The sequence below is a fragment of the Macrobrachium rosenbergii genome, chromosome 22, assembly GCF_040412425.1.
Source record: "Macrobrachium rosenbergii isolate ZJJX-2024 chromosome 22, ASM4041242v1, whole genome shotgun sequence".
Lineage (NCBI taxonomy): Eukaryota > Metazoa > Arthropoda > Malacostraca > Decapoda > Palaemonidae > Macrobrachium > Macrobrachium rosenbergii.
In genome coordinates this window covers 35,810,891-35,823,390 of record NC_089762.1, presented here as the reverse complement: position 1 = coordinate 35,823,390, position 12,500 = coordinate 35,810,891, and the positions used below count along the sequence as shown (strand labels likewise).

At 32.1% G+C, this 12,500-nt stretch overlaps 1 long non-coding RNA gene across 1 annotated transcript; it reads right to left on the bottom strand.

The window, feature by feature from the left end:
• Nucleotides 1–1,835: 1,835 nt before the first annotated feature.
• Nucleotides 1,836–5,607, bottom strand: LOC136850391 (uncharacterized). The gene is made up of 3 exons (XR_010856617.1): nt 5,421–5,607; nt 4,820–4,932; nt 1,836–2,061 (listed from the first exon to the last, which is right to left on the bottom strand). It is a non-coding gene; the product is annotated as an uncharacterized lncRNA (long non-coding RNA).
• Nucleotides 5,608–12,500: the final 6,893 nt, after the last annotated feature.

Here is a 12,500-nt window from a genome sequence, read left to right as displayed (position 1 = left end):
CAGTTTCATGTAGTTAGGTTTACAGACTCCTACAGGTGAGGAGTAACTGCAGTTACTGCACTAGAATGTCAGTCTAGTCTCAAAGCACCTTCTGAAAGCTTAAAGTCTAAAACTCGTGAAGAAGAAAGGATTATGGTACTGTCAAATGGATTACGCATTGAAAAGTAACATAGCCTAGTAACAATGCTGGATTACAATGATTGTGGTGGATCATTACACCATGCATAGCTGTACGGAGTGGTGCACACCTTAATTGAACAAGTCAGCCACCTCGTGACAACAGATTAGCTGATTATCCTCCGGATATCGGCACTATCATTGCTGTGTGATTTATGTGTATTGCAATGAGGTTACACCCCTTCAAATGGTGATGGTGAGCAAACATCTCTAATAGCCCCAGTTCATGTACTGAAAATGGAGCTCATTGACCTTCAGTGAGGGTTAAACGCTATCAAGTTAAAGCAACCGCTTCCAGAAGCTCACGTTTCCTTGGCTATTCACCTTCGATTTCAGTATTATTCAAAGTAGTTGGTAGCCCTCATACCACTGTTCTCCTGGCGTTCATCTACATACCCAGTGGGATTTGGTAAAATACTTCAAATATAGATCACTCGGCAAATGTTAGCATTTCATAATTGGTCATAGTATCAACAAAACGAATTTCCTTACTTAACGACTGAACTAATAAGTTTGATAAATTTGTAAAGTTCAATTATGTTTTTGTTATTGAGGCGGCGTAAATTTAGGTTTTAGGATCCTAACCTAACATTAAGAACTAGCATAAAAAGACCCGAACGTCGTTAAGAAAATCCTTTTCATAAACGTTAACCAGGATTCCATTCTGTTAAGAGGTATTCTGACTGTCCATACCACTAAACTTCCACCTGTTAAGAGTTACATAAAAGGCTACCAAATCCAGTTATTATATACTTAAATGTATTACAGTTGTTTATTTCATCTACATCAACTGCGATGTGAAAATATTTAAAAGTTTCATTTGACTTGTTTAAATACCATTAAGTCAAACAACAGAAGACCAACTTGGCAAACGAAAACCCTCAAGTTTCATTTCGTCATTTTCATTATCCAATCTTAAATATCTAGCTATAGATTTAGAATAATTTCAAACTTTGTTAGAGGGTAAAAATAACTACTCAGGTGAACTACCAAGCGCTGAACGGTATAGCTTAAACGTATTCAAAGTTCTTAAACGTATTCAAAGTTCCTGAAACACTTGCTCAACGCAGTTAAAGATAAAAGCAAGGTACCAACTGACACAGTAATATTAAAGTATCTGGGTCGTTAAATCAGTAGAGTGAACAAAGTCTTAATCTCTAAGCTATGCCTATCTTAGTTATTCCGGAGGAAACTACTGCACACCCAAGAAAAACATACCTGTTCACCAGTTTCTGAAAGGAAATTGTTTTTTAATGCGCCATTTTCCCTATGAACAAGTCATTTTTTCCACTTTTCAGGAAATTTTTATCCAAGGTCCCACCATCAACCTGGAAGGTTTATTTCTTGAAAATTTTTGAAAGATGAGAAACCAAAATTAAGATTCCACGAATGTCATGGAGGATCAATTTCTCCAGGAAAGCAAAAGCCACTAAGCTTAGTAGCTTAATTAGCAATGAAATTTCATCTTTATAAATGCTCCAACAACTTTATCATAAGTTAACGCAATGAATTTTGAGCCGAAGCTGCAAAATTGCTATAAATCCAGGACCTCCCTGGTATCATTAACTGAAGCTTACCAAATTGAAATAGAGCTGTATTTGTTACAGCCAATAAGTAAGAGTCAAATTAAGGATATAAATATAAAGTAAACTGACAAAGATGTTTATATGTTCATTGAAAAAATTAATACATTCAAAACAATTTACACTTTCCACAACTATCAGGCCCCTTGTTGTTATATGTGGATTACTGGTTTCATAGCAGGTTAACCACACTATTACAGTTTATTATTGATCTTCCAGCAAAACATTAGCAGGGAACCATTACAAAATTCGATGCTCACATCACGTTGGCAGATACTTGGACTTTTCATTATCATGTGTTCTGTTGGAAAGTAAAATTTAAAGATTAAGAAAAAAATTACATTCCTTGCTAACTGCGAAACGCTGCGAAACGCTTATTACTAACCATTTGCCTTTGAAATTGTATGACAGAATCCTCTTGTGCTATTTATCTCTTTAAAATTCACAAATTTTGTAAACTAAACTGAAGTAGCTTTCCACAAAATAGACAATTAACTTCAACAGTTCCCAAAGTAAAAAATTCAGTTCATTAAAAGTTAGTAATTTGTTGCAATATCAGCCTGGACTTAACCTTACCATCCATACTTGTCCTCCAAACGCCCCACCCACCACATCACTAACTTGGCCTATGCCGGGTCAGAAGGGTTTTTAATTTACCTAGGCATAACAGGAATGTCATTGCACTATAGCTCTGTGTTGCAAGTTAGTTAAGTGTTCTGATACTTTATAAAACTAGAACCATAGGAATTAATTCCCCATTCAAAAATATCACAGCAATCTGGTTTAAAATACTAAAACTCAAATAGATCACAGACCATCCCAACCCCATTACGCCATCAAAACCCCATTACACTTGCCCCACATTTTTTAATAGGCTACTTCGTAATTTTTAATTTTTCACATTTTTATAATGACAATTGATTCATAATGAATCAAGGTGAGTGCCGATTTAGCAAAATCTTTAGTTGTGGCTTAGTAAAGCCAAATTAATTAATAAATCCTAACCGTGATAGTCATGCTCCTTGCTTAGTAAAGTCAAGTTAATAATGAATTAATTCTAACCGTGATAGTCATGCTCCTTTCAATTTCATGGGCCAATTAAAATAAAATTTTCCTAATTAGTTAAAGGAAACCGAAATATTTTGAAGACCCCTAGAGCAGTATGACTTATTTTGAAGACCCCCTAGAGCAGTATGACTTCTTTAAACCAGTAAGGAGCAACACAGACAAATTGATGGGTTTAAATTGCAAACAATATAAAACATTTTTCGTGGTCACCAAGACTACGATATACAACCCAAGGAACTAAACTGGAAAGGACACAGAGTTACAGCCTAGAAAAAAAAATGGTTATGAAACTTATGAACTTACATATTGGCAAAGTATGAACCGGGGAAAGCGTTCAGAAACAAGCACTGAAGATAAAGGATATAAAACTCGCTGAAAAATTATGGGTATCAACTATTCCTGCAAAGATGAATTTTTAGGTTCAAACAGCCAAAACCGTGCTGAAAATTATAGCACTAATAACGCTGCATTGAGCTTTTTGTCAAGAATAACGCCTTTATGAAAAGCAACTACATCAAATTGAATTGTTTAAGAATCCACAAACATTTAGCAATACCTAAAAAAAGTTTGTGGTTCATGTGACAAAACTTCGCCTTAGTAGAAGGGTTGAATTTTTCCTCAGCCTGACAAGGTTAAATTTCGACTTAGAAAGGATTTAACTGCAATCCAAGTATGACAAAACTGGCAAAAAGCCTCAAGTCTGACAACATCAAAACACACTGCCCCAAAACTTCAAGTCTGACAACATCAAAACACACTGCCCCAAAACCTCAAGTCTGACAACATCAAAACACACTGCCCCAAAACCTCAAGTCTGACAACATCAAAACACACTGCCCCAATACCTCAAGTCTGACAACATCAAAACACACTGTCCCAATACCTCAAGTCTGACAACATCAAAGCACACTGCCCCAAAACCTCAAGTCTGACAACATCAAAACACACTGCCCCAAAACCTCAAGTCTGACAACATCAAAACACACTGCCCCAAAACCTCAAGTCTGACAACATCAAAACACACTGCCCCAAAACCTCAAGTCTGACAACATCAAAACACTGCCCCAAAACCTCAAGTCTGACAACATCAAAACACACTGCCCCAAAACCTCAAGTCTGACAACATCAAAACACACTGCCCCAAAACCTCAAGTCTGACAACATCAAAACACACTGCCCCAAAACCTCAAGTCTGACAACATCAAAACACACTGCCCCAAAACCTCAAGTCTGACAACATCAAAACACACTGCCCCAAAACCTCAAGTCTGACAACATCAAAACACACTGCCCCAAAACCTCAAGTCTGACATCAAAACACACTGCCCCAATACCTCAAGTCTGGACATAAAAACTTGTCCTTCAAAGTCAAGCCTGCCATAAAACGTCAGTGTGAAGTTTTACTTCGCCTTAATTCCTAAAGACTAAATTATTAAACCTGAGAAAAAAAAGCGGATCTATACATGGTAGACTTACGTCTACCATGTATAGTCCTTGGGCCACCTTTGCCGGAGCAGCACCGCCACCCCGTCAAAGGTGGCCCCATTTGATTCGGTAAATTTAAGCTTAAATATAATTAAAATTATGATAAACATTACATCTACGCTAATCTGAATAGTAAATGAGTAAACTAATCATTGAGTTTTTCACTTTTTTTTTAACCTTTAGAACTATGACTAATCTAAAACAAATTTAATGATATTTTTCCATCTTGAAATATATTTAAAATTACTATATAAACTTTAAATATATTTAAACTTGCTATAAATATAAACTAACACCCCTATTACCCATTACCTAAAATCTTCAAGATAACCCTTACCTAAAATTTTTAAGACATTTTCACAGTAGTTAATGAATTCAATGGTTGCCAAGGTTTAAGTTTTATACTAACTTACGGATCAATTTACTATTAAGTTCAAGCTATGAAACCTAAAGGATTATCAATCAAAATTACGTTACGAAGTCAAAATTGAAATTTTAAAACTTACTTGATCAAAGGACACTTGGGTTTTATATAACTCATGTTTGTTGCCAAGATGAAATCGCGTCTGTTCCTGTAGACTTCATATATCGAGCTGATTCAAAGTTGACTCCACTCCATCTGTAAAATTCATGTAAAGCATATTACTGAACAGCCAAAAGTTGTATATGAATACCTTATTTCTCTATACAATGCTTGCTACAACAAAATTTAAAGAGCTTTTGAAAACTCCATTCAGATAATTAAATTCACAAAGCCATTATTCGATACTTAAACAGAAAGCTAATAGTCTACACGAAATTTTCACTACACTAGCAAGTAGCCTACACAAGCAGAGCGAGTCCAATCTTGCGTTCATAGCCACTTTCTTGCAAAACTAACTTCAAAAAGCACCTAGAGTATCATTACTAGAAGTTCCCCAGGTCTTCATTAAATATATTACCCAAGGTTGCGCAGAAAAGATTCGGAGTCTGAAAATACAAGATTTCAATATAATCTTGTAATTTTTACATAATGAATGAACAACGGTAACAACGGAAAGAAAGCTACTATAGGCTGAGTCTAACAACTGTAGATATGATCACATAACATTTGCAAACAGTAATTACCTTGCAGGAACACAACACAAAACCCAAACACTGAAAACGGTTGGCCCAACCTAACATCGCGCACGAATACGAAAGACGAACAAACGCCAACACACTAAACGCACACACTATCGCGACTTCTTCCCGGAAAGAGGACGAGGTAAACACCAGACCTAGCGCCTTTTACCATCCAAGGACGCCGGAGTGAATAGAATTTGTCCTGCTTTACATGCGACTTGATTTCTTTCCCGAAACGTGGATCGCCTGTTGTTGAATTTATCTCTCTCTCTTGATTGTCGTCTGTGATGTAAACTGCCAAACAGGATAATTCGTAGGCCAATTTGATGGTACGATTAACAGCTACATAGAACGTGAAGTTTACGGTAAATATGTTGTTTCCTTTATATTCACTATGAACATTGCTTTCAAATTTGGGATTGCATTTCCTTTTCGCTTATATTATTAACTGAATGCTGGATTTTGGTATGGTACACAAGTTGTCATGATCACACCAGATTTACATTTATGAAACCACCTCAGTGGACAAGCCGTAAACATAACAGGTTTTCTGTAGTTTTTTATTATTTTTTGGGCTTGGTCTAGATAAAGGCGCTTAATCTGCAGTCTCGCCCTCCTCTCCATTAAAACTTTTGGCTTTATATTCAAGATTGCAATGCATTTTAACGTTCTAAGTATAACAGGGAATGAGTAGCCGGATCTATTAAGTAAAAAATACTCCGTATTCTAGTTTAGGGGTTTGGTGAGAGGACCCAGTAGTCATAACCCTTAGGCCTAGGTCTAATCACTATTTTTCTATATTATTCGGTGATTTGAAACAGATTGTAACGTGTAATATATATATATATATATATATATATATATATATATATATATATATATATATATATATATATATATATATATTTTTTTTTTTTTTTTTTTTTTAATCGTCCCTGCTTTTATAACAGACTATTTCGAAAATGACTTTAAACCACTGCTGAGATCGCTTGGTACAAGAAATATTCGTTTTCTGAGGCTTTTTCTGTCCTCAGGGACATACATACGAAAAATATCGCCAAAGGTAAAGCATTAAAATTGTGCACTTTTCCAAACAGTTCAGGCCAGTATTCTAGATTAATTCACGACAGAATCAGCTCAAAATTCGCTGTTAGTAAAAACCTTATTACCGGTGAGGAAAATCAGTGGATAAATCACCAAAACGGAAATGAATTCATAGGCAGCTGTTGTGTTGCAAATTAGCGTGCAACAAATACTTCGCATGAAAGCAGGGTGTCACTGAGTATTCAAATATCAATCCCGGTTAGTTTTCGCCTACTGACCCTCTATTATCATATATGTATTTCCCAAAAACGAAAACAAAAAATTAGTTGTGTCCCCATATATACTTACTGATATGTCACGTATGAATTATTAATCCTATCACATTTCGCATGGGCCAATATTAATTTCAAATGTAATCATCTGTAAATTGAAATGGGTAGTGTGTGAATTCAGGGACGTTCGTGGATTCGATTTCACATGCAATATATATATATATATATATATATATATATATATATATATATATATATATATATATATATATATATATAATATATATATATATATATATATATATATATATATATATATATATATATATATATATATATATATATATATATATATATATATATATATATATATATATATATATATATATATATATATATATATATATATATATATATATATATATATATATATATATATATATATATATATATAATATATATATATATATATTATATATATATATATATAATATATATATATATATATATATATATATAATATATATATATATATATATATATATATATATATATATATATATATAATATATATATATGTATGTATATATATATATATATATATATATATATATATATATATATATATATATATATATATATATATATATATATATATATATATATATATATATATATATATATATATATATATATATATATATATATATATATATATATATATATATATATATATATATATATATATATATATATATATATATATATATATATAATATATATATATATATTATATATATATATATATAATATATATATATATATATATATATATATATATATATATATATAATATATATATATATATATATATATATATATATAATATATATATATATGTATATATATATATATATATATGTGTGTGTATATATATATATATATATATATATATATATATATATAGAGGTGTGTGTGAGTGCAGTCAACACACTTCTTTACATCCATATGTGAATGTGCAGATATTTAACTACTAATGTTACCTCATGATCTACATTAACTCAACTCCATTTTATCCAGGGTACCATTTCCACATTCTAATTTCATCACCATATTGTATGCTAAAAAGAAAGGAAAGCGGAGAGAGAGAGAGAGAGAGAGAGAGAATGAGCATTCAGTATGACTACTCACTTTGTTTAACTGGTAACAGTTAACTAGACAAAAAAATTTTCAATAACCGTAACTAAATAAATGAACCTACCATTTTCCTGTTAGGCAAGGACAGATATTGTAACCTGCTCTGTGGCATTAACCTTTGACCTTTGGAGGTCACCCTCGGTAAAATTATAATCCGGAATTCCTGTTATTATATGTCTCTATGTAATGGATATTATATTTGAATGGTATACTGTGACTCATCAGAGCCTTCAAATATCTGCGACCTTTTAGGGACAAACTTTGTACAATATACCACAAATACGTAACCAGCTGTTAATCAGTTTAAACTGCCAATGACATCTGACCGTAACCTTTGAGTTTTTAATGTAAAACACGGAGCGCATAATTATTAAGGAATTGCCGTCATAATTTAACTTTGTGTGAATTATCGATGGTCAAAGGAGCCTGTAACCTTGATCATTGACTTTTAATTGTAAATGTCTACTTGAAGTTAATCATATTGACTTATTTGTTGATATTTATGATAAAGAAGAAGAAAATTTCAGTAGATAGTTATCATAATAATTCAATAATTTACATAATTATCGATGGTCAAAGGAACCTGTAACCTTGATCATTGATTTTTAATTGTAAATGTCTACTTGAAGTTAATCATATTGACTTATATTTTGATATTTATGATAAAGAAGAAAATTTCAGTAGAAAATTATCATAATAATTCAATAATTTACATAATTATCGATGGTCAAAAGCACCTGTAACCTTGACCATTGACTTTTTTGTAAATGTCTACTTGAAGTTAATCATATTGACTTATATTTTGATATTTATGATAAAGAAGAAAATTTCAGTAGATAATTATCATAATAATTCAACAATTTACATAATCTAGCTATGAAAAGCCCTAAAACAACAGATTCCATGATCCGTTCCGAAAAAAATTCCAACCCTACCTCACTATTCCATTAAGATATTAAACCATGATAAAAAAAAAAAATTTTAATTATTCTGTGACTCGTGAATATTTCCATGACTCTCTTTGTCATCAGCTGACCTTCAAAACTCCATTTAGCAGAGAGAGAGAGAGAGAGAGAGAGAGAGAGAGAGAGAATGCAATAAGCGCTTTCAGCGGCAGATTAAATCATTTATTTCTGCATCCGTCCGTAAGACTGATTAACTTTTGGCTTTGCTCGAGTTTTGATGGCAATATTTTTTTTCTCCCATGATTCCACTCGTCCTCACTGTTCTGACAGACAAAAGATTATCTCTCTCTCTCTCTCTCTCTCTCTCTCTCTCTCTCTCTCTCTCTCTCTCTCTCTCTCTGTAGGTTACCTATTATCATTCCTCTCTCTCTCTCTCTCTCTCTCTCTCTCTCTCTCTCTCTCTCTCTAGGTTGTTATTATCATTCCTTCTCTCTCTCCTTCCTCTCTCTCTCTCTCTCTCTCTGTCTCTGTTAGTTACCTACTATCTCTCTTCTCTCTCTCTCTCTCTCTCTCTCTCTCTCTCTGTTAGTTATCTACTATCCTTCCTTCTCTCTCTCTCTCTTCTCTCTCTCTCTCTCTCTCTCTCTCTCTCTCTCTCTCTCTCTGTAGGTTACTATTATCATTCCTTCTCTCTCTCTCTCTCTCTCTCTCTCTCTCTCTCTCTCTCTCTCTCTCTCTCTCTCTCTCTCATTTCCCGCCGATATTGTTTATTGACACAATTAATTACTTCTAATTTACTTTCTAACTCTATTGGGAAACGATATCTCGCAATAATATATTGTTCTCAAGCAAATTCCCAGAAACTAATAAAAATATATCTAATGTTCAACGACTCTCTCTCTCTCTCTCTCTCTCTCTCTCTCTCTCTCTCTCTCTCTCTCTCTCTCTCTCTCTCTCTCTCTGTGGTCATTTTCCACTGACGTTCTTTATTGACGTAAGCCCACTGAGCTTCATAAAGCGGGGAGCATTGGGTATGGAATATGCACTGTCATTGACAGATCAAATAATTTATTCGGCACCCATTCGATAAATTGGTTCACTCTGGACGTTGGCTGATTTTAATTTCTTTATCCTTTTTTTTATTTACATGGCAGGGGTATTTGATGAGCACTTCTTTCTTTGGTATTTATAGAGGTCGATATTTATGATATATAATGAATATATAAGAACAGGCATATGAAAACAGTTGCTGGTTGGTCGCCATTTGTTTTAAATAAAGTAAAATTAGTTCTCTAAAAAAGGAGTTATGTCATATTGAAAACCTTCTTTCCTTATCCGCCTCTTCTACAAAACTTTCCTCTGGATTAAAGTCACATTAAAAACGATGAAGTTAAAATTAGTGACATTTTACAGAAAAAGTTGATATTAGTAACCGTTTTTAATAGAGAAATAGTTAATATTAGTGACCATTTTAATAGAAAAATTGTTAATATTGGTGACCTTTTTTAATAGAGAAATTGTTAATATTAGTGACCTTTTTAATAGAGAAATATTTATTATAGTGACCTTTTTAATAGGGAAATTGTTAATATTAATGACCTTTTTAATAGAGAAATAGTTAACATTAGTGACCTTTTTAATAGAGAAATAGTTAATATTGGTGACCTTTTTAATAGAGAAATTTTTAATATTAATGGCCTTTTTAATAGAGAAATAGTTAATACAGTGACCTTTTTAATAGAGAAATAGTTAATACAGTTACCTTTTTAATAGAGAAATAGTTAATATTAGTGACCTTTTTAATGGAGAAATAGTTAACATAAGTGCCCTTTTTAACAGAGAAATTGTTAATATTAGTGACCTTTTTAATAGAGAAATAGATAACATTAGTGACCTTTTTAATAGAGAAATAGTTAATATTGGTGACCTTTTTAATAGAGAAATTTTTAATATTGATGACCTTTTTAATAGAGAAATAGTTAATACAGTGACCTTTTTAATAGAGAAATAGTTAATACAGTGACCTATTTAATAGAGAAATAGTTAATATTAGTGCCCTTTTTAACAGAGAAATTGTTAATATTAGTGACCTTTTTAATAGAGAAATAGTTAACATTAGTGACCTTTTTAATAGAGAAATAGTTAATACTGGTGACCTTTTAATAGAGAAATTTTTAATATTTTCAATAGTTGTACAGTGACCTTTTAATAGAGAAATAGTTAATACAGTGACCTTTTTAATAGAGAAATAGTTAATACAGTGACCTTTTTTTAGAGAAATAGTTAATATTAGTGCCCTTTTTAACAGAGAAATAGTTAATATTAGTGACCTTTTTAATAGAGAAATAGTTAACATTAGTGACCTTTTTAATAGAGAAATAGTTAATACTGGTGACCTTTTTAATAGAGAAATTTTTAATATTGATGACCTTTTTAATAGAGAAAAGTTAGTACAGTGACCTTTTAATAGAGAAATAGTTAATACAGTGACCTTTTAATAGAGAAATTTAATATTAGTGACCTTTTTAATGGAGAAATAGTTAACATTAGTGCCCTTTTAAAGAAATTGTTAATATTAGTGACCTTTTAATAGAGAAATAGTTAATATTAGTGACCTTTTAATAGAGAAATTTAATATTGGTGAGAAATTTTTAATATTGATGACTTTTTTAATAGAGAAATAGTTAATACAGTGACCTTTTTAATAGAGAAATAGTTAATACAGTGACCTTTTTAATAGAGAAATAGTTAATGTTAGTGACCTTTTTAATGGAGAAATAGTTAACATTAGTGACCTTTTAATAGAGAAATAGTTAATATTAGTGACCTTTTTAACAGAGAAATAGTTAATATAAGTGATTTCAAGGTGTGCGAGAACCCAGAGCAAACTAGGAAAACGTGAGGGGGAGGAGGGAGGGAAGAGGAGGAGTATGGAGAAGGGGACAGGAATAGGGGAGGCAGGAACCTGAAGGTGGGTTTTACAAGGACACTGGAGTACTGCCTGCTAACAAATCTTTTAGTATATTTTCGTACTTGTTACGAAATAAGGTTCATTTTCTATTTAGACTAAATTTTTACATTACATACATGGATCCATTTATGAAGGAGGAAAGGTGGCACTTGACAGTGACTTTTCCAGTAACGAACCCAGGGACCTGGAGAAAACTCATTCATTATAATATCTCCCCAAGCCTTCTCGTTTTCTGCCAGTAAAAGATTCGTCCCATTTTCTGAGAAGTCTCCCATCACGTTCCATATCTATATATATGTCTTTCATCTATATGTTAATAACTTAATATTAATGAATAAATTATGGTGACTCTTTCTGTTTCCTGTGTATGGTAATGAATGGATTTGTAGCTCTTTGGCCTTCATATCAACTACCCATTTTTGGAATATTTGGAATATTGGCCCATTTCTCAGCAATGTTTATACATTTTCAAAATGAGATAAATAAATACTTTTGTTCAAATTAATAACTTTTTTTTAAATCTTTGGATGTGTTGAGGTCACATCAGAAAATAGAATGTTGATTTCTATTCAGTAGTCTGAATAATCTAAAGTAACTTTATATTAGGAAACAGCGCAGTTTATGGCAAAATTATTTTCTCTGTAAAAGCAGACCTATTTACGCCCATTCACCTCTCTCTCTCTCTCTCTCTCTC